A 27,240-nucleotide genomic window follows, 5' to 3' on the forward strand; every position below is an offset into this window, starting at 1 on the left:
TGTCTGGACAGATTCTAGTCCTCAAGTCTACGAGTATAAGGCCTTAATACATTAATACTGCCAAGGGATTGGATCAAGCCTAACAGACGTCCACAAATGTACACATCTTTGCAACACTTGTTAGATGACTTATGGCCCTCTAACTTCCAAAGTCTTTGAAATGTAAGACTACTGCCCTAGATATGAACAAGACTGCCTTGGGCCACAGCAATAGTACAGCTGGTAGGGCATTTGCCTTGCATGCAAATGACCTGGGTTTTATCCCTGCCATCACATATGGTCCCCCGAGTACCAACAGGAGTGATTTCTGAGTGTAAAGCCAGGAGTAACCCCTGAGCATCACCATGTGACCCCAAAAAAGAAGACAGGCAACAAAGCACAACAATAGTATTAGCATTATCTCTGCCTTGACTTTGCATCGTATCACAATATTTTTATTCATATTACAGAGATGTTACTGAACATCACTCAATTTTATCACCGCTTTTAAGTTTCATGTATCTTAAACTTGCCATTTAGATCACCTCTGCTCACAGCCTTCCTATCTAAATGAGGATCTGGTAACTCTCCCCAGCATCATTCAGCTACCAAAGTCTAGCATCAGGTCCAGACAGCTCTTTCTCAGCATTCCATACTTCTAAGTGATCTTCAGAGGCCACTCCATACTGATGATTTCCTGTGCACAGTGCAAAAAAGAGTTTCAAGCAGCTATCATTGAAAAAAAAAAAATACAGTAACTATTCCCAAGTTTTAATTCAATGATCTTGCTGTTTAATGTGTTAATTTTAAAAGTAAACATTACTATATGACAAGTTTGGATTCTTTTCATTTTGATAACTGTATTTCAGTGTAACTGGCATTATTTGTAGATATGTACTTTATGCACCAAAAACTGTTGTTCTGATAAGGGATTCAAAGCATAAAAAAAATCATAAGAACCCAAGATCCAAGGAGCTACAGAGCAAAACACCCTGTTTGGTTAATTGATCCAATGAAAGAATTAGCAACACTTTATTAAGTACCTATTGTATTAGTCTGAGCAAGCTGAAATGACTGTTTTTAACCAAAAAAAATGATGACTTCACTCAGTCCAATCTAATGACAGGCCCAAAATATAAGCCCACTAATAATGAATGAAAAAATGGCTGCACTGTGAAGGTCACTTCCTGGAGAAGTTAGGACTGATGAAGTGGTAAGAAGAGGCCAGCAGACAGCAAGAATACATCAGAAGACAAAGTGACCAGAGGGGATTACCCACTTAATTATCCCTAATACAAATGGCCCAGATACACTGTAAGTCTTATTGTTTTCTTTTTATTGAATTTTTTTTTTTTTTGCTTTTTGGGTCACACCCAGTGATGCTCAGGTTCTGCACTCCTGGTTCTGCACTCAGGAATCACTCCTAGCGGTGCTTGGGGGACCATATGGGATGCCGAGGATCGAACCCAGGTCTGCCGCGTGCAAGGCAAACGCCCTACCCGCTGTGCTATTGCTCCGGCCCCAAGTCTTATTGTTTTCTATGAACTAACAGTGATCAGAAACTTTATTAATTAATCAAACACCCTTTCCCCAAAACTTTATCAATACTTCATTTCTCCCCCAAATTAATAACATTATCTGCTACTTTATACTAATAAGCCAACTTTAAAATCAAGATTGAAGCCAGAAATAATGCCTTATATTTATACGCCACATCCGTGTGCCTAATGTTCAAAAGGCACTTTAAAACTTCACTGTATCACTGTCATCCTGTTGTTCATCAATTTGCTCGAGCGGGCGCCAGTAATGTCTCCATTTGTCCCTGTCGTATGCCAGTGTAGGCTGATGGCGTAATGAGGGCTCTTTCAGGGTCAGGAGAATGAAGACCGTCATTGTTACTATTTTTGGCATATCAAGTACGCCACGGGTCGCTTGCCAGGCTCTCACTTTATAACTTACAAAATAATTTCACAGCCATGACTCTACTGGATCCGAATCACATCCCTGCAAAATTTCTGGGGGATATCACGATTCTCCAGATTGCAAAACATACATCCACCAAAAGGACTCACAGAGGGGCTGGAGTGATAGCACAGCGGGTAGGGTGTTTGCCTTGCCCGGGTTCCAATCTCAGCATCCCCTATGGTCCTCTGAGCAACGCCAGGGGTGATTCCTGAGTGCATGAGCCAGGAGTAACTCCTGTGCATAGACGGGTGTGACCCAAAAAGCAAATAAAGAAAAACCTCTCCATTTATTTTCCTATGACTACAAAGGCATGAGAAATGACACGCTTTCCACATTTCTCACATTCAATTTCTCTCTAGTATGAAATCGCTTGTGCTGATTAAGGCTGTCTCACAGTCCTTACATTAATATGGTTTCTCTCAAGTGTGAATTCTCCTATGAGTAGTAAATATAATACTAAGGTTATACTACTACTGTATAATGCCTTATGTATGTCAGGCCTTCCCAGACGCCTGACATACATAAGGCTTCTCTGCACTGTGAGTACCCATATGTGTTTTCAGGGCAGATGATCAAATGAAGGCCTTTCTACATGCCTTACATTTCTAAGGTTTCTCGACAGTGTGCATTCTGTTATGTCTAGTCAGCTGAGTATTTGAGAAAGGTCTACGCACACTCCTGACATACAAAAGGCTTCTCTCCCAAATGATTTCTCCTATGTACAGTGAGCATTGAGGATGAGCTAAATGCCTTCCCACATTCCTGACACTAATAAGGCATCTCTCCAGTATGACTTCTCATATGTTGAGTAAAGACCCTTCCACAAACTTTACAATTATGAGGATTCTCTCCATTGTGAATTCTCCTATGTACTGTAAGATAGGAGGACAGCTGAAGGCCTTCCCACACTCCTGACATACATAAGGCACGGATTTCTACTATGTACAATAAGATACGTGGAACTGGTAAAGGTCTTCCCACACTCCTGACATACAAAGGGCTTCTCTCCAGTATGAGTATTCATATGCCTATTGAAACCTATAAATTAGTGAAGGCCTTTCTGCATACCTTACATTTATAAGGTTTCTCCCAGTATGAATTCTCCTATGTACAGTAAGCACTGAGGATCTGCTAAAGTTCTGCCCCCACTCCTGACATATATAAGCCTTCTCTCCAGTATGAGTATCCATGTGCCCTTTAAGGGCTGCCAATCAAGTGAAGGCCTTTCAACATGTCTTACAGTCACTGTTTCTCTCCAGTGTGATTATCCTTGTGCACAGAAAGGCTTGAGTGATAAGCAAAGACGTTTCCACAGTCCTGACATGAATATGGTTTCTCTCCAGAATGACTCTTTCTGTGATGAAAAAGATCAGAAGAGCAAGTTTAGACCTTCCCATCCTGACATGAGTAAGTTTTCATTCCTGTATGAATTTCCCTGAAGACACCAAGTTGTGAGCACAAGGTAATGGCCTCTCCGCATTGCTCATATGCATGAGGTTTGTCTGCAGTGTTATCTCTATGATGTATAATAAGATTTGAGGGGGAAGTGAAAGCTTCCCCACAGTCCATATACATAAACGGTTTTTCTGCAGTTTGCAATCTTTGCACTGAAACACTGCGATGACACCTGAATCAAAGTTTGTTCTCCCTGGTAACAATCCTGGGGATTCTGTCTATTGGGGGTTTCAAAGGGAACATTATTCTTAGACGGGGTCAGTCCATGATGACTTTACTTATGCAAATGTCAGCATGCGGGACTCACCATAAACGGTGCTCCTCTCCCACTGTCCTGGGGCTTCTGCCTTGAGGGGTTTGTGTCCAGAAACTGAGGAGAACAGACTGTGAGGAGTTTTTCCCAGGGGAAAGCTTCTTCACTGTGAGGTTGATCTCTCCACTCTGATCACCCTCAGAAGACATTAGGCCTGTCTCGGCATCCCCATGGGGCAGAGGGCGAGATTGCTCACTCTGAGACACTGTCACACAGTGCAGGATCAGAGACATTCCACTAGGGCTGGCTGCTTCCCTGTAAAAAGCAGAAGAGGATTCCAATGACTGCTCCATTCCTTCATAGTCTCCCTGTCAAAAGAAACTGAGACCAACATTACCACGACGAGGAATGCAATTTCTGATAGGTGGATGGATGTTCTATGGGATGACCCAATGTTTCCACATAGTGACTGCACTTAATTGAAGGCTGCACCATCATTAATTTGTTTAAATTTTTTCAATTCGATAAACACAGACATAAAATGGAAATAATACTATCTGCAGAATTTCAAAGCCGTAGTTTCCAACAAAATAAAATACACCCGAGTCCTGGTTTGTTTGTAGCACAGTGTGGAGCCCCGGATCCGTGTGTTAAGGCAAGGCTGAAACGCAACACAGCAAGATGGACCATGGGAGCTACTGTAAACATTTCACCACAAATAAATCCTCTCCACGACCAATGAGGTTTTTTGTTCTTTTTTGGTTTGTAGGTTGTATTTATTTGAGGTGGACCACACCAAGAGGTACCACGGATCACTGATGGTGGGTCCCATGGAACATTGCTGGGAATAGAACCCAGATTTCCATCCTGTGGAAGGCAAGTCCGCCCCAATACTCTATCACTCGTGGCAACAAAATAATTCATTTAAACAATTAACTCTCCTGCCTTCTTTCAATTCATTGAAAAATCAGAATATTTCTTCAAAATTAAAGGTAGTAGGAATTGGGATAAGAATGCTAGAACAGTGGGGAGGGTATTTCCACTGCATATGGTGGACTCGGTTTGAATTCTGGCATCCCAGATGGTGCCATTAGTACTTTCCTGCGTTATTCCTCAGTGCTGAGCCTGAAGTAACTAATCAGCATCGCCGTGAGTGAATGAAAAACAAAACCAAGAAATAAAAATAATAATAATAATAATAATAATAACAGCAACAATAATAATATCCTTAGATTTTAAAAGGACTGATTTTAGCACCCAGTAAGACTAGGGTCCCTCTACTCACAACAGTAGGCTACAAAGTTCCACCCTGCAGTGGCCAGAACTCCACTTTCAAGTCACATTCTAGATCCAAGGAACTATCCTGTCAAAATATTTATATTCAACATGCTAATCTTACCAATTCACTCGTTTTTGGTGACTCAATTCCCAAATCAAATTGTTGCAGTGAAAACCCCTGAAGCTACGATTTCCTTTCTGAAATCAAACATAAAACACAATGAAAGAGTTAGTAGTGTTGGGGCTGGAGTGATAGCACTGTGGTTAGGGCATTTTCCTTGCACAAGACCAACCCAGGTTCGATTCTCAGAATCCCATATAGTTCCCCAAGCACTGCCAGCGGGAATTCCTGAGGGAATGATCCAGGAATAACCCTTGAACATTGCTTGGTGTTATCCAACAAGAATTAAAAAAAAAGAATCGGTAATGGAAAGTATTCGAAGGACATCCATTGTGGGGAATGCTGGGAGCAGCTTGCGAATCCACGAAGTAGTGTTTTGGGTTATGTTTTTTAAACAGGCCTGGTGATACCTAGGAGCATATAAGATGTCAGGGTTTTAACCTATGTCTGCCATGTACAGGACAACTACACTCCCGGCTGTAATAACTCTTTGTCTCAAATCAGCAATTTTTCATAGGCTCATGCATTCACTCTGTAAACAGAAAAGTAAAAGACACTTCTTTTTTACTTCTTATTTTTTTTTTTTTTGCTTTTTGGTTCACACCTGGTGACTCACAGGTGTTACTCCAGGCTCTGCACTTAGGAAAAGCTCATGGTGGTGCTCAGGGGACCATATGGGATGCTGGGAATTGAACCCGTGTTGGCCACGTGCAAGGCAAACGCCCTACCTGCTGTATTATGGCTCCAGCCCCACAAATGATATTTCTTAGTGGATTAGATAGAATAGCAGGGAGGCACTTCCCTCACATGAAGCTGACAGGGTCTGATCTCTGAGTACCACCAAAAGTAACCTCTTAAAACTTCCAGGAATAAACACTGAAAATTCCGAGTCTCAAAGTCAAAAATAAATTTAATATACTGACAAAACATGCTAATGATCTGAGGGCAAAAATAAGCATGAAAGAAAGAGTAGAGTGGTAACTAGATTCCCCTGAAAGGGCACACCATCAGTGCAGGCTGAACAGCAGAATGGTGAAGCACAGACAGTTGCCCAATGGCTGTGAATCCCATGAATATTCTACATACCTGACAGGTAAGGGAAAATGAGAACAAAGCCAAGAAAGGAAAGAACAGGATCTTTCTATGACAAGCAGTTCATGAAATTAAGGGCACAGTGAGCGTGGCACAGACACCTGTATCCAGGAGCCCGAGGCCTCTAGGGTCAGCAGCGTGACTCACATGAACTCAGGCATCCACACACTTCCCAGAGCCTGAGCCACGGAGGGTCCTCAGACATTTACCTGCACACATGCCTCTTCTTCCTGGGCTCAGGGCTCCTCCTTAAAGCCCAGGAACTCCTGTCCCGGTAAAGAAATGATATTGGTGACAAGCCAACCCAATGTGTCCCAAACAATATTAAACTAATTCCTAAAAGAGCTTGAACAGAAACTCCACTTTTGATATACCCCAAATTAGTAGTTATCAGTCACAGAATTCCGAAGTTTCAATTTCAGTCTGAAATTCTTATGCTGAAGCCCCCCAAAAAGCACAGAAAGTGACTCCAAGCACTGAAATACAACAGCAACTGATGACGTGAGTCCCTAAAAAAAAAAATGAACTCATGCTCAGAGCGATAGTCCAGCAAGGTGGGCACCTGATGACATACAGAGAGAGGTTTGATCCCTAGCAACCATACAGGCCAGGAGCACTGCCACCAGAAATTCCTGAATATACAGCCAGAGTGACCCCTGAGCACTGCTGGGTATAGGCCCCTCACACAATCAAAACTGAAAACAAATAATAACAAATGATGTTACAGGCCAGGTACAATAGAACACCTGCCATATAGTTGCTGACCCGGTTTAGTCCACAGCACCCCCATGGGCCCCTGTGGTCGTACAAGAAGTAGATTCATCTAGCAATGGAAGGAAATATTCACAGGAAGTTTATCGATAGTACATCACGTGGGGGGCTTTCCCATGCTCTTGACTGGCCTGGGTAGACACCCTGCATCCCAGAAGCAAGCCTGACGATTGCCAAGTGTGGCCAAATAACAAAAACAAACAAAGAGAAATGAACATATGAAAGTTATCAGCATTGCTGTCAATAATCCTGGCCCATCAGAACCACTGTCCCTAGGGAACACAAAGCGCAGCCCTGCTCCCAGGCTGCTCTCACCGAAGGCCCGCAGCTGATGGTAGGTCTCCAGTGGCCCTGAGCACATCCACTGTGGGATAACAACAAATACAATAGAAAACAAAGCGGCAGATGGAGTTAAACTACAGCGAGTCCAGGGACAGTGGGCATGACTGTCAATCCCCACTGTCCCATATGGTCCAGCAAGCACTGCCAGCTACAGAGCCAGAAGTAACCCAAAAGAATCACTCGTTGTGACCCTCCCATTACCTCACAAAACATAAGGGAATACCATACCAGAGATGGGGTGGGGTGGTGGGGTATGGAGTGGGGGGTTGGGAGGGATACAGGGATCATCGGTGGTGGAGAATGGGTACTGGTGGAGGGATGGGTACTCGAGCATTGTATGACTGAAACACAAGCACGAAAATATGCAAATATGTTAACTGTATCCTCACGGTGATTCACTAATTGAAAAAAAATTTTTTTAAAAAAGAAAAATGTTGCATAGATCAAACTACAGTTACTTTGCAAAGACAAGTACTGTAAGTGAAACAGATATAAAGCACGCAGTCATTCCTGTCCTAAAATATAATGATCACTAAATGTTTCTGAAAAGAAAAAAAAATGAAACTGAAGAGCCTTTTTATTTATTTTTTTTTTGCTTTTTGGGTCACAGCCAGCAATGTTCAGGGGTCACTCCTGGCTTTGCAGGAATTACTCCTGACGGTGCTCAGGGGACCATATGGGATGCTGGAATCGAACCCGTGTTGGCCGTGTGCAAGGCAAATGCCCTATCCGCTTTTCTATCTCTCCAGCCCCGAAGAAAGTCTTAAATCCATGCCACCCGATAGGGTCCCTGAGATCTGGTAGGAATAATTGAGCACTGAGTTAGAAGTACTCACTGAGCACTGCTGGTTGTGGCTAAATCCAAATAAAAGGAAACCAACAGACAAGGACACAGTAGCATCAAATAGGGAGAGTTGGAGCACTCAGGCCAGGAATTATATCCCAGGACTCCTTCCTGAAACTCAAGATTCAGAGACCCTAGAAACCGATACCTGCCTGTCACTGCATCATGTCACCACATTGTTCTCCTCCAACCTGGGAACAGTGTATCAGATGGCTCTTCAACATTGTCTGCAGCTTCTGTAATTCCCAAGGATCAGCACGTGGGTCCAGGGAATCACCTAGAAGAGAAGTCAGACCCATGAGCTCCAGAACGGAGCACAACTCATGGCCCTGACTGGAAGTCCCCACACTGGATCCAGAAAGGCCCTGACCAGCATCACCCTCAGGCACAGCTCAGAGACACAACCAGAAAAACATTGCTAGATGTCCCTTACTCTCCAGGGGACAAAAAAGTGTGCTGTAATCCACGATGCCCTTCGCTCTTAGGGAAGGTAAAACAAGCAGCTGACCTGCTGTCCTGTTCTTAGGGCTCTTGGGTCTACCCTAACTGAAAAGTCTATAATTTCTGAACAAACATATGTAGCTGAATAGGTAAAAATCAGATCCCGGAGTCAGGTCAATAAAACAGGAAAAGGTGGGCACTGGCCTTGCACACAGCTACCCGGGCTTGACCTCCCTCATCCCTACAGTCCAGAAGGCCCAACAGGAGGGATTCCTGAGTGCAGAGTGAGAAGAAAGACTGGGCAGACTACTGGTGGATGTGATCCCAAAGACAAACACACACTCAAGAAATGGGAGTTGTGTACTTAGTAGGAAAAAATACATTTACTATCACAACTTCCTGGAATTTATCCAGAGTAAAAACATTTTTATGATGGCCTCACTGATAGCACAGAGCATAGGGTGCCTCCCTGACATGCACTTCAATCAAGTCAATCTCTATCAGATGGAAAGTGTTCCCACGTCTTGCAGGGGATGACCAATGAGCAGAACAAGAAGTGACCCATTAGCATCGCAGGCAGGACCAACTGAAAATGAAACTATTATACTGTGGCGGTCTGTTTCGAAGGCCAGGGCTTGCACTCCTGGCCTATCTCTTACCCCAGAATTCAAATTCTATATAAATCCCGTGAACCCTCTGATAAGAACAGACTGGCATGGCGGTGGAGGCTAGGACAAGGCCCAACTGGTACAGTTCATGGCAGGGCTGCGGACACCTGGCAGCTTCTGGTGTGAAGCTGAGCTGAAAACAAGCTGTGATTTCCAAGGTTTGCATCCGTCCGACTCAACTTTACATCCTGAAATCTTGAGAACTGCTGGATTTGAGATCGCCACACCCCTCCCCTCTGACAAAGGCACAGAGAAAGTCATCTGCCAACAGTGATGTGTGAAATCCAGCCATAAATCTCAGGGCTCAAATCTTTGGTTTGTTTATTTTTGGGCCACACCCTGGGATGCTCAGAACTTATAGGTAGAGTTTACACAGATTATGTCATTTTACTCATTCAGTTATGTGACCCTATGTAAGAAAAGTAGGCGGAACATGCATTTGGCCCAAAAGAAGTCTAAATCATGAATGTCTATAAATTTGCTCAGACACTCCAACCCCTTAGTTTCCTTCTGACAGCCTCTTCTTGGAAGTTTTCCAGCATGTTCACCTCTAAGAACTTCCAATGAAGGTATGAACCGAGGGGCAGGAGAGAGCACACCAGGCTGGAGCACACACTGGCCACATGAAAGCTTGGGGACCTTCACCGGTACCAAATGGCACTGCTAATGTGAACAGAGCAGGGCACAATCCTCAAGCAAGGCCAGTTGTTTCCTCAAATCCCAGCGCGTCTGCTCCCAAAGTAGTGGGACAGACCTAGGGAAAGGAGCTCAAGGGCTGAGCACCTGCTTTACTGGTGGGGAACATGGCACGGTTCCCCTACATGGAGAGACACACGGATAGAGGGGAAGAGTCCCTGATCAACACCAAGTTTTTAGCAAAAAGAGTGAAACTAAAAGATGAGGTTGGATAGAAGCCCACAGCAGCCAAAAAAAAGTTTGAGAGATGCCCGGCAGTGCTCAGGGAACCCTATGGAATACTGGGGAACAAACCCCTCAGCCACATGACAGGCAAGTGCCCTATATGCTCTACTATTGCTTGGCTTTTCTTTCTTTTTTTTTTTTTTTTTTTTTGCTTTTCGGGGCAAACCTGGCAATGCACAGGAGTTATTCCTTGGTCTTCACTGAGAAATTACTACGGGCGGTGCTCAGGGGACCTATGGGATGCCGGGAATTGAGTACAGGTCAGCCGTATGCAAAGCAAATGCCCTACCAGCTGTGCTATCGCTGCAATCCCATCGGCTTTTCTTTCTTTTTGGTCTTTTAGGCCACATCTCTCGATGTTCAGACACTCCTATGCGGAATGAAAGGATTGAATCCAGGTCCGTCCTGAGCAAGACCAACACTGTCCTGGCTGTACTAAGGCTCCTGCCCCTAGAGTGAGACATTTATAACCTAGTGCAACAAGTCCCTGCAAAGCCCGTTTCTACAAGTACTCACCAGAACAGAAGGGGCAGCCTCTGGTCCGGGAGAAATACCTCCGTCAATGAGAGATTGCTCTGAAACCTGACAGGTGAAGCAGAAATTATTTTTCTGGGGAAAAATAAAATCAGAGAGTTAGCAGAGATAGTAAATGGATAGGATGCTTTTAGTTCAAGCAGCTGAGCCCAGGTTAATATGCAAGAGCACATAGGTTTCCCCAACCCAGCACTGCCAGGAGCCACACCTGAGCTAACCCTGAGCACCTGCCACCTGTGGATCAAAAACTATAATTATTAATAATAAAAATATACTGTGTGGGGTTATTTCTTGCACGTGTCTACCCAGGTTTGATTGTCGGAATGCTGTGTTGCCCTGAGCATCACCAAGAGTGATCCCTCAGTGCAGAGGTAGGAATCACCCCTGAAAATTTTCATGTGTTCCCTCACTATAAATATTATGTAAAACAAAGAAATAAATGCTTGGTGACCAATGGTCATCCTAGATTTTATTATGGTACATCTAGGGGTACATTCTGGAAGTGACCAGACTATTACCTGCAACATTTGGTTGCACGAACCCCTCTGGTACAACACAGCCCAGATGCTACACCCGCATCCACCAGGGTCTCTTACAGCTCTGCATCTCCCAGGATCCCAAAACCTACCGCAGGCGCAGGGAACCCGGGAAAATCAAACGTTAATCCACACATTCCTGAGTCCCCGGCCAGTGCAGAGGGCAGTGCACTGGGAGAGCACCTGCCGTGCACGGGGCTGACAGGATTGACCCTGACATTCACAGGACCCTGAGACCCGCCAGGAGAGTCTCCTGGTGCAGAGCCAGGACGGACACTGAATTCTGCAGGATGTCGGTCAAAAATTACAGAACACAACATAGGTTTTATTTAAAAGAGAGACTCGCCCCCTCCCTTTCCTGGGGAACCGTCCCTTTGGCCCCGACTCCATAATCCCCACAATGACGGATGTGGCCCACAAAGGACCGGCCCGGGAACATTCCCGGGTGACCCCCCCAGTCCCAGCCCGTGACCCCGGGGGCTCCGAGTGTCCCTGCAGGAACCAATGGCGAGGCGGCCTCGCACACTCCGCTGACCTGCGGGGAAACTGGGGAAACTGAGACTCCCTCTTGTCTTTCTCTTTGGTTGGGGCTTAAGCAACAGGGCAAGAGGGGAGGGTGGGGCCTTGACTGACAACCCATGGGGTCCCCAGACCCCCATAGCATCCCAAGCACAGAGCCGGGGGTCGCCCCGATCCCCACTGTGTGCGGCCAGGCCTCCTTGGGACTCGGGCCTGCTGGCAGCACTGAGGCAAGTTCCCTCAGAAACCCCCTCATTTCCCTGAATGGCAGAAAGGGACAAACCTCGGTAGGACGCTGGGGCCGCCAGGGTGGGGCCGTCGCCCCCTCCATTGCATGGAGTGACCCCGCGGGGTACCCCATGTCAGCCCAGGGCACCCCCTTTCCCTCCAACTCCGCTCCCAAAGCTCTGACAATGGCGGCCAATAGGAAATGCTGCCACCCTCACTTCCGGCCGGAGTTTTAAAGGGCCAGACTCCAACTATTCCTGACCGGGTACTTTCTCTAAGGAAAGTTGATTTTTTTCCGTTTCTCATCTTGGATCAGGTCAGCAGGAAATCTGTGGGGTCAACAACTACCAGATACACAAAGTATGAAGCCAAAGTGTATATGTTTTCACTAAGCAAATAAAATCCACAAGGATTTCCTTGCAAGTAACCACTAGTAAGTGCCCCAACCCTGACCCCTAACCAACACCACAAAAAACAATGCTCAGAAATCACTGAGCGTTAATATACAGATATCATAATGTTTTCTGTTCAATGACCATTTTTGGGGGGCACGTTCTGTTGTGCCGAGCACTTTTCCCTGACTGCTCAGGGATCACTCCACACTGGGCTCGGGGAACCCTCTGGGGTTCTAACCATGGATCCTGGGTCAGCACCTCCCAACTGAACTGTCCTGATTGTTGTTTACATTGCACTGAACTTCCAATTGCTGGAGTAGCTCCAACTGTTCATGTATTCAGTTACAGGAGTGGGCTAGAAACTAAGTGAATCACATGCCCAGAATTTGTTAAACTAATTTTGTGGGTGACCTAGAATCAGGCTTAGGAATTGGTGAATGGAAAAGTATTTATTACATGTGTAATCAATATTCCTTTATATGGATCTGTGTGTGCTCATAGCCATTGGTGTTCTCACGCTGCACTTCTCACGCTGACAACCACCTTTCAAGTCACATTGTCGCTCCACTGAACTATCCCGCCAGCATAAAAATATTCCACAGGAGAATCTTGTCATTCACTCCTATTTGGTGACCACATTCTCAAGTCAAATTGCAGCAACAACAAATCCTCATGCTGTGGTTTGAGTTCTAAAATCAATCACAGCAATCAAGGTAAGAATTAGTCGAATAATCCCTGGGTGGATAGGCCGGGCAGGTGGAGGGCATCTCTGGTTCTCACAGTCAAACAGGCACCCAGCAAATGGAAAGTCCTTCGGGAGGATTGCTGTGAGGAGCCTGACTATCCTCAAACTAGTTCTTGGGCTTTTGTATTTGACTAGAACGGTGACATTTGGTGGAGCATAAAGGATACTGGGGATCAAATCCCAGTCGGGCATGGGTAAGACCAACACCCTCCCCTCCCCGTTGTACTGTCGCTCCTCCCAACTAGCTTTGTTATGGGTGCAATCCTTCACTGTTAAACATAAATGTGGAAGAAAATCTCTTAGTGGGTCAGAGAGAGAACAGCAGGTTGGTGTACAGGGTGTCAGGGGCTGTTCCCTGAGTACCGCACAAAGGAAGGCTTGAGGACCACGAGGAAAAACCTACAGCAACACAAGGCCCCACAACAAAATAAAAGCTTCCTGGACAGGGTCCAGCACAGTCCTGTGGTGTCAGGGTCAGGAAGACCAAGCCCCGCCCCCCCCTCACAGTAGACCCAGAGCTCAGCCCCGCACCCACCCGCCACTGCCTGATCTGAGGAGGTGGCAATGGTGGCCAAAGGGTTCCCCCAGGATCACATACTAACACACACAACCCCTGTGTCTCAGTACAACCTCACCACATCCTGCAAAAAAATGCATCCCCCTTAAGCCTCCACCGAGACTCCAGAACTGCCGGGGTATCGGGAAACAAGTGAACAACAAGCATGAAAGTGCCCCTCACACTACCGCGTCCCCATCACTCACAGTGTGGTGACGGGGATGAGCAAGGCTCTCACATGGGTTCTCGTGTCCTGTCACAAAATTGGCCTTCACAGTCAGTTTTCCGAGAGACCCTATATTCTCCTTTATCCACGTGCCCTTTATAATGTTTCCAGGATACCAGCCACTGGAGGCACTGAGTTCAATCTCCCTGGGTGCAGAGTCAGGAGTAAACCCAAGCACCCAAGCAAGGACAAAGTTCACAAGCCCACCAAATGTGTATTAAAATAAAAAACAAAGGGGAGAGTGTGGACTGATAGCACAGTGGGTAAGGTGATGGACATACACACGGCCGACCCGGGTTCAATGCCCAGCATCCCATATGGCCCTCAGAGGACATCCAGGAGTAATTCTGAATGCCTGAGCCAGGAGTAACCCCTGTGCAACACCTGGTGTAACCCCCCACAAAAAAGGGAAGATGGGGGTAGGGAGATAGTACAGCAGGTGGGCAAAGGTCTTGCCCATCAATCCAGGTTCCATCCCTGACAACCCCATACGGTCCCCCACCAGCCAGGCATGATCCCTGAGTGCAGAGCCCAGGAAAAAACCCTGAGTCCTGCAGGTTTGTCCCAAAGCAAATTTCAAAGACCAAAAAGAGTCCAATGGAGGCAATGCACCGGATTGGGGAACATGCTTTGCACGCAGGGACCTCTGATTTGATGCCAGGCGCCATCTGGTCTCTGAAGATCACTTGAAGTGACCCCAAGCACTGAGTCAAACAGCAACTGAGGGGATGAGACTCTTCTAAATAAATGATCTTAGGGGCTGCAATGACAACATAGTGGCAGGGCATTTGCCTTGCACGCAATCCACGGGGTTTGAATTCCAGCATTCCATAGCTCAGGGTTCCCCACTTCAGTCAGGAGGAACCAGCCTCCACCCACATTTCAGGCTGATGAGCCCAGAAATCCCTCACAGGAAACCAGATGTGCTACAATGACACTATACCAGAAGGTTCCTGCAGGTTCTGGGCTTGCCAGCAGCCACCCCAGGATTAAATCTGATGAGCACTGCAGAGGGTAACACCTGAGTATAGACTTAGCAGGACCAAATAAAGCAACACTGAGTTGGACCAACACACGAGACACCCCTCCCCCGCCAATGCCACATCCCACAGTCCCTGTTCTGTGTTCCAGGGATGAGAAGGGACACACAATGTCCAGCAAGTGACTCAAAGCTGTGTGAGGACATGTGGGCCCGTAGGACTCGGAAGTCCTCTTTCAGGGCCACCCCAAATCCTTCCCATGGAATGTGTAAGTGACTTGACCCCCAATACCTCTGCTGGCCCTAGATCTTTTGCTCCCTCAGAACTGCACATACACAGCAGCGAGTGAACAAGAGACAGTGACTAAACAGGCGAGGCTCTCTCAGCAGGAAGAACAAAACAGGGGAAATGCATGTCCCGGGGCCAGTCACTGGAGCAGCCAGGGTGCAGACAGGCCTGTACTCCTGGGTCCTGCTGATAGTCCGGGGTGAATCCGGAGCAAAGAGCTAAGAGGAAACCATGAGCAGCTGCACTGTGGCACAAAATCAAAAATGAAAGAACACAAAGTAGCAGGATGGAGTAACAGGAGAGTGAGTCCAGGAAACCCGGGTAGGGCTGGCGATCCCTGCTGTCCATATGGTCCAGCAAGAACCCTGAGGTGCAATGTTGGAGTGCAGAGCCAGGAATACTCCCAAGAATCACAGGGTGTGGCCCCCCATCACCTCCCCAACAAAACAACCCCCATCAAGTAGTTAGCCTTATACCACTAGTACCCAATAAGATCCGAGTCTGACACCAGTGACCCAGGAGCACAGAGTTGGGAGTACTTCTTGACCACAATTAAGTCTAAATATAACAAAACAAACAGGGACAAAAGTGGCCTCAGAGATCACTCAGTCACCCCTGCCAGGAACCCTGTCCCAGGGCTCCCTCATAAAATAGCTCAAGACAGATCGGCCAGGAAGCTTGTTCACACCCGTGTCCTCCTGTCACTCTTCTCCTACCTGTGGACAGTGAATCAGAAAGCGTGTCACCATCTTCCCATCTCTAATTCCTGAGGATCTGAAATAAGCTCTGTGCAAGACCTGGAGGAGAAGTCAGAGCCATGAGCACCACAGAGCAGCACAATCTACCAACCTTGCCCAGAAGTCCCAGCACTGCAACTGGAAACTCTCTGACCAGCAAAAACAATCCGGCACCAGATCTCTGACCCACCTGGAAGACACTGCCAGAAGCTCCTTCCTCTCCTGCAGACACAAGTGGGTTGGTATCCGGGCTGTCTGACCAGACCAGAGTATTGGGCTCGGCTACAGGAGAGGAAACTGAGCCCTGGGACCTTCCCTGAATCCTACAAGAAGGTCCGTACAGGCCCGCACCAGGGCTGCCCCTTGTCCGGCCCCCAGTGAACACAGCCCTGAAAGTGGCTCTGCCATGGGGCAGCTAAAGGAATTCAGCAGGGATGAACATTCAGTCACCCTCTGGCAGGGTGGACAGGGAAACGTGCATGGGACATTTCTACTGGAGCCCAGGGTCACTTCTATGTCCAGGTCAGCCCAAGGTACAGCCCCAGGTCTGTTCAGTTAGTACCCATCTCTTCTGGGTCCTGACTTACGCTAATCCCAATCAGCACAACTGCATAGGCCTCACCCAGCACTCGCTCCTGTCTTGCAGCAATATATTTGAGAACTGTACAAACAGCGTGTTGTAGCGTATAAGTATCCTATATCTGGGTGTTGATTAAGAACCATGATATGAACTATTTCTATTATTTAACTACAAATCTTTTATTCCGGGGCACAGAGAGGTAGTACAGCATAAACTATCAGCTTACCCAAGACCAGTACCCATGCAAAGCTTATGGGCGACTGGCAGCAGTGATTCCTCAGTTCAGAGTCAGGAGTAAGGCCTGAGCACTTTAGGGTGTGGCGCAGAAGTACGGCAACAACAAAATGGGAACTAACAAAGGAGGGGGAAAAAAAGAAAAATTCACATGCAAAGACAAATTCTCACATGAACATTTAAACAGTCAAAGAGCGTGTCCTTAAAAGCTTGTTTAACGGCTTTTTCTATGCAGCAGAAGCCTATGGTTTCTCCTGAATCCTCATTCTTCTCTGTCTCTGCTCTCACATATTTCATGTGTGTATGTTGGACCAGAAAAGGCAGTGCTCAGGAGTGATCCCTAGCTCTGCACTCAGGGATCATTCTCGGCAGGTATGAGGAATCCTGAGGTGCAGGGCTCAGCCTTTGCTTGGCAGGTGCGAGGCATGCACCCTAATCTCTGTAATACGACTCCTGGCATTGCTGAGTAAAATCTTCCCCAGCACACTAGAAGTAATCCCTGAGTAAAGCTCCCCTGTCCACAAAACACTATCTGCCTCCAAACACAGAACCCAGAAAAACAAAACTACTCACTGTACTCACCCAGTGGGCAGTCTCCGGGAGTCACCAGATCAGGGAGATCTGAAATGAGAGGGGCTTCGCTTCTTGACGTGTGAGAATAAAAATTCAAATTCCTGACCTAAACAAAAAAAAAAATTTTGGGGTAAGACAGATAATCAGGTAAGATGTTTGCCTAGCTGGCCCCAACCAATCTTCCACATCTGATACGACCCCCTGAGCACCGAGGGAATAATTCCTGAGCCCAGAGAAAGGAGTAAAACCTGAGCATCTCTGGGTGTAATGCCTTTGAAAAAATTATAAACAGCAAACCAAAATAGGGTAAAACGTAAATTTTCTTTGGCAAACCCCAGTCCCTTTTGATACCCACATCCGGAAGGTGCTCAGGGGACCATATGGGATGCTGGGAATCAAACCCAGGTTGGCTGCATGGAAGGCAAATGCCATACTCGCTGTGCTGTCGCTCCAGCCCCCAACCCATTTACCCTATTAAAGAACATTTCCAGGGCCATTTTATTAAGATGGTATCTTTTCGAAATATATAGCTTAATCCATATCAAAGTCTAAAATAATATCTTGAATGCGATGTATGCAAAAAGATGATAAAGCAGGTAAGATGCTTGTAAATATGGGCGACCTGTATTCCAACCCCAGCATCCATGAATGTGTGAACGCTCTCAGGGACGAAGCCCTGACCAGGTGTAGGCCTGACCACAGTCCCTCAGGCATAAAACAGGAAGGCCTGAACAATGAAGGTTTGGCTCATTTTTGATTTATGATTCTCGGCAACATTGTGGTTGATGTCCCTTCAAAACACAGCCTCTTAGCCAAGACAGAATCAGGGCAAAGATTAAGAGAATGGTGAACCTTGGCAGTCCTGAGTGAGGGGCATTTATGCATGTATGTCTTTAATTTACTAAAGACAAAAAGCGCAAACTGTTGTTAAAATGTCTAGGATTGGGGCTGGAGCGATAGCACAGTGGGTAGGGTGTTTGCCTTGCAGGCAACTGACCCGGGTTCGAATCCCAGCATCCCATATGGTCTCCTGAGCACTGCCAGGAGTAATTCCTGAGTGCAGAACCAGGAGTAACCCCTGTGCATCGCCGGGTGTGACCCAAAAAGCAAAAAAAATAAATAAAATAAAATGTCTAGGATTAAAATTGATGAGAAAACTAAGTTGCAATATCAAATAGGTGTAGAAAATAAACTTATGTGAATATTGCTATATCTAAAAGATAGTGCTGAGAGTATCCTGCCCGCACGCCAGAGCCTGGCAAACTCCTCGTGGCGTATTCAATATGCCCAAACAGTAACACTGATGGGTCTCATTCCCCTGACTCTGAAAGAGCCTCCAATGTAGCACCGTTGGGAACGACAGGTAAAGAGAGGCTGCTAAGATCTCAGGGCTAGGACTAATGGAGACGTTACTGGTGCCCGCCCAAGCAAATCCATGAACAATGGAATGACAGTGATATGCTACCTGCCCCGACTCCATAATCACCCCAATGACTGAAGAGGCCCCCCAAGGACCGCCCGGGAACATTCCCGGGTGACCCCCCGCCCCAGCCCGAGACCCCCGGGGGCTCCGAGTGTCCCCGCAGGAACCAATGGGGAGGCGGCCGCGCACGCCCCGCCGACGTGCGGGAAACTGGGGAACTGGGGCTCCCTCTTGTCTCTCTCTGTGGCCGGGCCTGAGCGACAGGGCAGCGGGGAGGGCGGGGCCTTGTCGACACCCCACGGGGTCCCCCGACCCCCGGAGGATCCCGAGTGCAGAGCCCGGAGTCGCCCCGAGCCCCGCCGGGCGCGGCCAGGCCTCCCCGGGACTCGCGCCCGCCGGCAGCCCTGAGGTAAGTTCCCTCAGAATCCCCCGCGTCTCCCTGAAGGGCAGGAACGAACTGGACAGACCTCGGCAGGGCGAGGGGGCCACCCGGGTGGGGCTGCCACCCCAGGCCATGGCAGTGATCGACCCCGCAGGGATCCCCTGTCCGCTCTGGGCACCACCTTCCTCTCAACCCGCTCCTCAGGCTCGGACAATGGCGGCCTACTGGAAATTCCACCCACTTCAGACAGGGACTCTGTGACGTCACCACACTTCCGGCCGGAGTTTTAAAGGGCCAGACTGCAACTAATCCTGACCAAGTACTTTCTGGTCAGGAAAGTTGATTTTTTTCCTGTTTTTCGTCTTGGATCAGGTCAGCAGGAAATCTGTGGGGTCTCCAACTACCGGATAGACAGAGTATGAAGTCAAAGATTTTATATTTTCACAAAGGGAATAAAATGCACAAAGATTACCTTGCAAATACCCACCAGTAAGCACCCCAACCCTGACCCCCAACCAACACAACAAAAAAATAATGCTCAGAAATCACTGGGCGTTAATATCCAGATATCACAATCACAATGTTTTCCGTTCATTTAAACCGTTTTGAGGGGGCATGTTCTGTAGTGCTGAGCACTTTTCCGTGACTGCTCAGGGATCACTCCACACTGGGCTCGGGGAACCTTCTGGGGTTTCAACCATGGATCCTGGGTCAGCACCTCCCAGCTGGACTCTCCTAGCCTTGATTGTTGTTTACATTGCACTGAACTTCCAATTGTTGCAGGAGCTCCAACTGTTCATGTATTCAGTTACAGGAGTGAGCTAGAAACTAAGTGAATCACATGCCCAGAATTAGTTAAACTAATTTTGTGGGTGACCCAGAATCAGGCTTAGGAATTGGGGAATGTTTAAGTATTATATCTATAATCAATATTCCTTTATATGTGACTGTCTGTGCTCATAGCCATTGGTGTTCTCATGCTGCTCCTAGCTCTGTGCTCAGCAACTCTTCAAACAGTGCTCAAGTTCGACTATGCACTAAATTGAACTGGGATCTAAAATGGATCAGCCATTGGGCTGGAGAGATAGCACAGTGGGTAGGGCGTTTGCCTTGCATGCGCCCAACCCTGGTTCGATTCCCAGCATCCCATATGGTCCCCTGCCTGAGCACCACCAGGGGTAATTCCTGAGCGCAGAGCCAAGAGTGACCCCTGTGTATCGCCAGGTGTGACCCAAAAAGCAAAAAAAAAAAAAAATGGATCAGCCACATGAACAGAAGGTCCCTTCCCTGCTCTCTAATGAGTAGTCATATAGTAGTTTAGCAGTGGGTGAATTGCACTGTAGCACTGTGGTCCAGTGGTACATCAATTTGCTCGATAGTACAGAGGGAAGAGTGCTGACCTTGCATTCGGCCAACCCAGGTTCGATCCCCGGCATCCTAGATGGTCCCAGAAGCACCGCCAGGAATAATTCCTGAGTGCAAAGCCAGGAGTAACCCCTGAATGGGTGAATTGTAGCACTGTCATTTGGTTTTTCATTTATTTTCTCAAGCGAGCACCAGTATTGTCTCCATTGTGAGATTTGTTACTGGTTTTTGGCATATCAAATACACCACAGTCAGCCTGACAGGCTCTGCCATGCAGGCGGATACTCTCGGTAGCTTGACAGGCTCTCCGAGAGCGACAGAGGAACCAAACCAAGGTTGGCTGTTGAGTATAAGTATCCCATATCTGGCTGTTTACGAAGGACAATGATATGAACTATTTCTATTATTTAACTAGAAATCTTCTATTCTGGGGGACAGAGTGATAGTACAGCATGTATTAATAGCTTACCCAAGACCAATAACTGCGCAAACCTTATGAGCAACTGGCAGCAGTGATCCCTGAGTTTAGAGTCAGGAGTAAGGCCTGAGCACTGTAGGGTGTGGCCCAGAAGTACAGCGACAACTAAATGGAAATTAACAAAGGAGTGGGAAAAAAATAAAAGTTCACATGCAAAGACAAATTGTCACATGAAACATTTAAACAGTGATAGAGCATGTCCTTAAAACCCTGTTTAATGGCTTTTTCTATGCTGTAGAAGCCTATGGTTTCTCTTGAATCCTCATTCTTCTCTGTCTTTGCTCTCACATATTTTGTGTGTGTGTGTGTGTGTGTGTGTGTGTGTGTGTGTGTTTTGGCCAGAATCTGCAGTGCTCAGGAGTGATTTCTAGCTCTGCACTCAGGGATCAGTCTCAGCAGGTATGAGGAATCCTGAGGTGCAGGGCGCAGCTTTTGCTTGGCAGGTGCGAGGTGAGTGCCCTAATCTCTGTACTACGGCTCCTGGCATTGCTGAGTAGAATCTTCCCAAGCACACTACAAGTGATCCCAAGTAAAGCTCCACAAAACCCTATCTGCTCCAAACACACAACCCAGAGAAACAAAATGACCCATGTACTCACCCAGTGGGCAGTCTCCGGGAGTCACCAGATCAGGGAGATTTGAAGTGACAGAGGCTTTGCTTCTTGACGTGTGAGAATAGAAATTCCTGACCTAAACGAAACACCAATTTTGGGGTAAAACAGATAATCAGGTAGGATGCTTGCCTTGCTGGCCCGAACCAATCTTCCGCATCCGATACAACCCTTTGAGCACCGAGGGAATAATTCCTGAGTCCAGAGAGAGGAGTCAAACCTGAGCATCTCTGGGTGGAACGCCTTTGGAAAAAATATTAACAGCAAACCAAAAATAGGGTAAAATGTAAATTTTCTTTGGCAAACCCCAGCCCCTTGTGAAAGCCACATTGGCAGTGCTCAGGGACCATATGGGATGCTGGGAATCAAACCCAGGTTGGCTGCATGAAAGGCAAATGCCATACCCGCTGTGCTATCGCTCCAGCCCACAACCCATCTACCCTATTAAAGAACATTTCCAGGGCCATTCTCCCAAGATGATAGCTTTTGGAAATATATAGCCTTAATCCATATCAAAGTCTAAAATAATATCTTGAACGCTATGTATGCAGAGATGATAAAGCGGGTAAGGTGCTTGTAAATTTGGGCAACCTGTACTCCAACCCCAGCATCTGTGATGTCGTTGATCTCTCCCAGGGACGAAGCCCTGAGCGGAGAGCCAGGTGTAGGCCTGACCACAGTCCCTCAGGCATAAAACAGGAAGGCCTGAACAATAAAGGTTTGGCTCATTTTTGATTTATGATCTCGGCAACATTGTGATTGATGTCCACCATATATCCCTTCAAAAGGGAGCCTCTGAGCCAAGACAGAATCAGGGCAAAGATTAAGAGAATGGTGATGGGGCTGGAGTGATAGCACAGCGGGTAGGGCATTTGCCTTGCACGCGGCCGACCCGGGTTCAAATCCCAGCATCCCATATGGTCCCCTGAGCACCGCCAGGGATGATTCCTGAGTGCATGAGCCAGGAGTGACCCCTGTGCATTGCTGGGTGTGACGCAAAAAGCAAAAAAAAAAAAAAAAGCAACAACAAAAAAAAGAGAATGGTGAAACTTGGCAGTCCTGAGTGAGGGGCATTTATACATGTATGTATTTAATTTACAAAAGACAAAAAGCACAAACTTTTTAAAATGTCTCGGATTAAAATTGATGAGAAAACAAGCTTGCAATATCAAATATGTGTAGAAACAAATTTATGTGAATATTGTTATATCTGACAGATAGTGCTGAGAGTATCCTGCCCACACGGCAGAGCCTGGCAAACTCCTCATGGAGTATTTAATATGCCAGAACAGTAACATTGATGGGTCTCTATCCCCTGACCCTGAAAGAGCCTCCAATGCAGCACTGTTGGGGATGACAGGTAAAGCTAGGCTGCTAAAATCTCAGGCCAAGACTAATGGAGACGTTACTTGCGCCCGCCCAAGCAAATCCATGAACAATGGAATGACAGTGATACAGAGATTGTTATATCTGATTACAGGATTTTTAAGACTCTCTAAGAATTTTTGAATCTTTTTGTTGCTTCAAGAGGTATTATCTATTTATGTTTATTTCTTGGAGCAATAGCACAGCGGGTAGGACGTTTCCCTTGCACGTGAGGTTTGATTCCTCCGTCCCTCTCGGAGACCGGCAACCTACCGAGAGTATGCCACCCGAATGGCAGAGTCTGGCAAGCTACCTGTGGCTTGTTTGATATGTGAAAAACAGTAACCACAAGTCTCACAATGGAGACGTTCCTTGTGCTGCTCGAGCAAAACAATGAACAATGGGACGACAATACAGTACAGTGCAGTTTTATTTAGTCACCTTAATCCTGACTTCCATCGCAAAGACCCATTATTTACAAGTTAACATACACGCAAAATCAAATGCTGGTCACTACGACGCCCAGGTCATAATCAGCAAGTACCTTTCCCATATATTAATGATGTTACTGGAAGCTTGTCACACGCTACCTGGATTATTCGCTTCTTGGCTGCACTCATCCTGCCCGCTAACACTCCTGGTCCAAACAAAACTTCTCTTCCATAGAGGAGGCTGTTCTGAAGGGATCGACTCATGCATTATGCATTTTATGATGTCTAAAAGCCCTGAGAGTTATACATGGGTCTTCCAACATTTACAAACACAAGATTTCTCTCCGTTATACATTTTCATATGTCTAGTAGGGGTTACAGATTGAGTGAAGGCCTTGCACATTCCTTACATATATAAGATTTCTCTCCACTATAATGTTTCAAATGCATAGTAAGGCTAGAGGGCAGACTAAAGGCCTTCCCAGAAGTTGATTATGTGATTTCTTTTCGGTATGATTTTTTTCTGTGCTTAATAAGATGCCAAGTTTGAGTGAAGGCCTTCCTACAGTCCTTACATATGTAGAGTCTGTCTCCAAGATCAATTTTCCTGTGACTCTAAGGCTTGAGGGCATAATGTATGCCTTCCCACATTGCTCACATATGTAAGCTTTCTTTCCAGTACGAATATGCTATGTGTAATAAGGAGTGAGTGAATGTGTTCCCACAGTCCTTATAAATATGAGAGCCATCCTTAATTCATCTCAAAGTAGGTAAAAATGACTTGACCCTGAGGCCCTTTGCACCAACTCCCTGGGACAGGCCTATGCCCAGAACTGCACACACAGCAGCGTGTGAACGTGAGACTGTGTGACAGAGCAGGTGAGTCTCTGAGCTGGAAGGACAATATAGGGCAAATGCCAGTCCCGAGGCCTGAGACATTTGTAGCCATCAGGGTACATACATACCCCACATACCTAGGGTCACCAGATGCCCCTAAGGGGTGAATCTGGAGTAGAGAGCCAAGAGGAAGCCCTGAGCAACTCCACTGTGGCAAAAAAATAAACATGAAAGAAACCAGAGCAGCAGGATGGAGTAACATGACAGCGGGTCCATGGACAGTGGGTAGGGCTGGTGATACCGCCCTCCCATATGGCCCCTCTAACACTGCAAGATGGAAACCTGCGTACTGAGTCAGAAATAACCTCTGAGAACCATGGGGTATGGCCCCTCCCCTTCAGCCACTTCCAAAATAAAAACACCCAAATGAGTGTAATCAGCGTTGGGCCCCTTGCACCCCATATAGTCCCCTATCCTGACAAGAGTGATCCTTGAGCACCACTACTGTGGCCCATTCAAATCAACAAAATAAACAACAAAAAAGTGGCCTCAAACAGAGAGCCGGTCCTCAGGCCAGGAGTCACATCCCATCTCTCCTTCCTGAAACTACCCGAGACTCGTGGCCCACTGTGACCCGTCACTGCACAGCGTCCTCTTGTCACTCTCCTGCCTGCGAATGGTGTGGCAGAGGGTGTGTCACCATCTCCTGCCTTTGTTTTTCCTGTGGATCAGAGGAGGCTCCAAGGAAAGGACTGAGCTGTGAGCACCAGAGAGGAGCACAGCCAGCCCCACCCCCACCTGACCAGAAGTCCCTGCACTGGAGCAGAAATGTAGTGACCAGACGGAGACTTAACACCGGCTCACAGACCCATCCTCGGGGAAACACGGACAGATGCTCCTGCCTGTCCAGGGGACAGAGAAGTGGGTTGTGACTCGGCAGCGTACTGGGACAGGAGCGCTCGGCTAAGCCTACAGGGGAGGAAACCACAGCCCTGTCAAGCCCCGGGACTCCACCCAGGCTCACAGGAAGGTCCCTAAGACCAGGGACTCTGAGGACAGGAGCTTCTGCGCAGATGCGGCCGCTGCAGGCCCCAGTGGTCACAGCCCCATTAAAGGCTCTGCCATGGGAGCACCCACAGGGACTCTCCAGGGAACAGAAAAGGGGGTTTGGATAAACCTTCAGCTGCCCTCTTGCAGAGTGGATGGGGCATGGGCCTGGGCGCATGAGAGGAACATAGTCTGGCATGATGGGAGTGGGGGTGCACAGAGATGAGGTCCAGCAGTTAGAGGCCATGGCAGGTCTACTGGTGCTGGGGCTCCCAGTATGATGCCAGTATGCAGCACAGACTGCAGTTTCAAAGCACTTTCAAAGGTTTTCAGGTGTCAGAAAGAAAAAACAGTGGGCAGGGCACTTGTCATGCATGTGGCCGACTTAACTTCATATGCTGAATCCCGTAAATACTGGGTGACCCTCCCATCACCTCACAAAACAAAACGGAATTCCCTGCCACAGAGACAGGGTGGGGTGGTGGGTTATGGAGTCCCCTCATCTTGCAGGATGTGATCAATGAGCAGAGCAAGAAGTAACCCATTAACATCGCAGAAATGACCAACTGAAAATCAAACTATTATGCTGTGGCAGTCTGCTTCCAAGGACAGGGCCTGCACTCCTGGCCTATCTCGTACTCCAGTTCAAATGCTGTATGAATCCTGTGAACTCTCTGATAAGAACAAATTGGCAGGCCGGTGGAGTCTAGGACAAGGCCCAACTGGTACAGTTCATGGCAGGTCCTGGTGTGACCTTGCAGCTCCTGGTGTGAACCTGAGCTGAAAACAGGCTGTGATTTCCGAGGTTTGCATCCGTCCAACTCAACTTTACACCCTGAATCCCTGAGTACTGCTGGATTTGAGATCACCACTCCCCTCCCCTCTGACAAAGGCATAAAGTCGTCTGCGAACAGCGATATGTAAAATGCAGCAATAAATCTCAAGGCTCAATTCTTTGGTTTGCTTTATTTTGCGCTACACCCTGGGATGATCAGAATTTACAGGTCAAGTTTTCACAGATTATGTCATTTTACTCATTTAGTTATGTGATGCTCTGTAAGAAAAGTAGATGGAACATACATTTGCCCAAAAGAAATCTAAATGATTAAAGTCTATAATTTTATTCAGAGACTCCAACCCCTTCGTTTCCAGCTGACAGCCTCTTGGAAGTTTTTCAGTGTGTTCACATCTAAAAACTTACAATGAAGGTATGAACAGAGGGGCAGGAGAGGAGCACACCAGGCTGGAGTACATGCTGGCCACATGGAAGCTCGGGGACCTTCACCGTTACCCACTGTCACTGGTCCTGTGAGCAGAGCAGGGCACAGCCCTCAAGCACTGCCAGGTGTGCTGACAAACCCCACCCCATCTGCTCCCCAAGCAGTGCAGGGAAAGGAGCTCAAGGGCTGAGCACCTGCTTTACTTGGGGTAACATGGGACGGCTCCCCTATATCCAGAGACATGTGGACAGAGAGGTAGTGTCCCTGATCAACTCCAAGTTCGTAGCAAATAGAGGGAAACTAAAAGATGAGGTAGGAGAGAAGCCCACAACAGCCAAACAGAAGTTTGGGAGACACCAGGCAGTGCTCAGGGAACACTATGAGTACTGGGGAACAAACCCCTCAGACGCATGAAAGGTAAGAGCCCTGTCTGCTCTCCTATTGCTCGGCTTTTTTTTTTTTTTTTTTTGCTTTTTGGGTCACACCTGGCGATGCACAGGGGATACTCCTGGCTCTTCACTCAGGAATTACTCCTGGTGGTGCTCAGGGGACCATATGGGATGCCGGGAACTGAGTGCAGCCTGTGACCCCCGGGGGCTCCGAGTGTCCCTGCAGGAACCAATGGGGAGGCGGCCGCGCATGCCCCACTGACCTGCGGGGAAACTGGGGAAACTGAGGCTCCCTCTTGTCTCTCTTTCTCTGTGGTTGGGGCCTGAGCGACAGGGCAGCGGGGAGGGCGGGGCCTTTTCTGACAATCCATGGGGTCCCCTGACCCCGGAGGATCCCGAGCGCTGAGCCTGGAGTCACCCCGCGCCCCGCC

The 27,240-nt window shown here is 47.4% G+C and overlaps 1 long non-coding RNA gene across 13 annotated transcripts in view; it reads right to left on the bottom strand.

Moving 5' to 3' along the window:
* Positions 1 to 388: 388 nt before the first annotated feature.
* The window catches only part of LOC129403417 (uncharacterized), a 43,601-nt gene continuing 16,749 nt past the window's right edge, over positions 389 to 27,240 (bottom strand). For 3 of the 13 annotated variants that reach the window (XR_008629218.1, XR_008629224.1, XR_008629226.1), the window contains 9 exons: positions 21,509 to 21,599; positions 17,271 to 17,362; positions 16,681 to 16,805; positions 15,854 to 15,934; positions 10,647 to 10,739; positions 8,249 to 8,377; positions 5,052 to 5,128; positions 3,707 to 3,967; positions 389 to 676 (listed from right to left, as the gene is read on the bottom strand). This is a non-coding gene — a long non-coding RNA (uncharacterized LOC129403417). Of the gene's footprint in view, positions 677 to 3,184; positions 3,299 to 3,706; positions 3,968 to 5,051; positions 5,129 to 6,352; positions 6,410 to 8,248; positions 8,378 to 10,646; positions 10,740 to 15,853; positions 15,935 to 16,680; positions 16,806 to 17,270; positions 17,368 to 19,151; positions 19,306 to 21,508; positions 21,600 to 27,240 lie in introns of those variants that run through there. The other 10 variants (XR_008629215.1, XR_008629217.1, XR_008629219.1 and 7 more) reach the window with 8 other exon arrangements.

The sequence above is a fragment of the Sorex araneus genome, chromosome 3 (genome assembly GCF_027595985.1).
Source record: "Sorex araneus isolate mSorAra2 chromosome 3, mSorAra2.pri, whole genome shotgun sequence".
Taxonomy (NCBI): domain Eukaryota; kingdom Metazoa; phylum Chordata; class Mammalia; order Eulipotyphla; family Soricidae; genus Sorex; species Sorex araneus.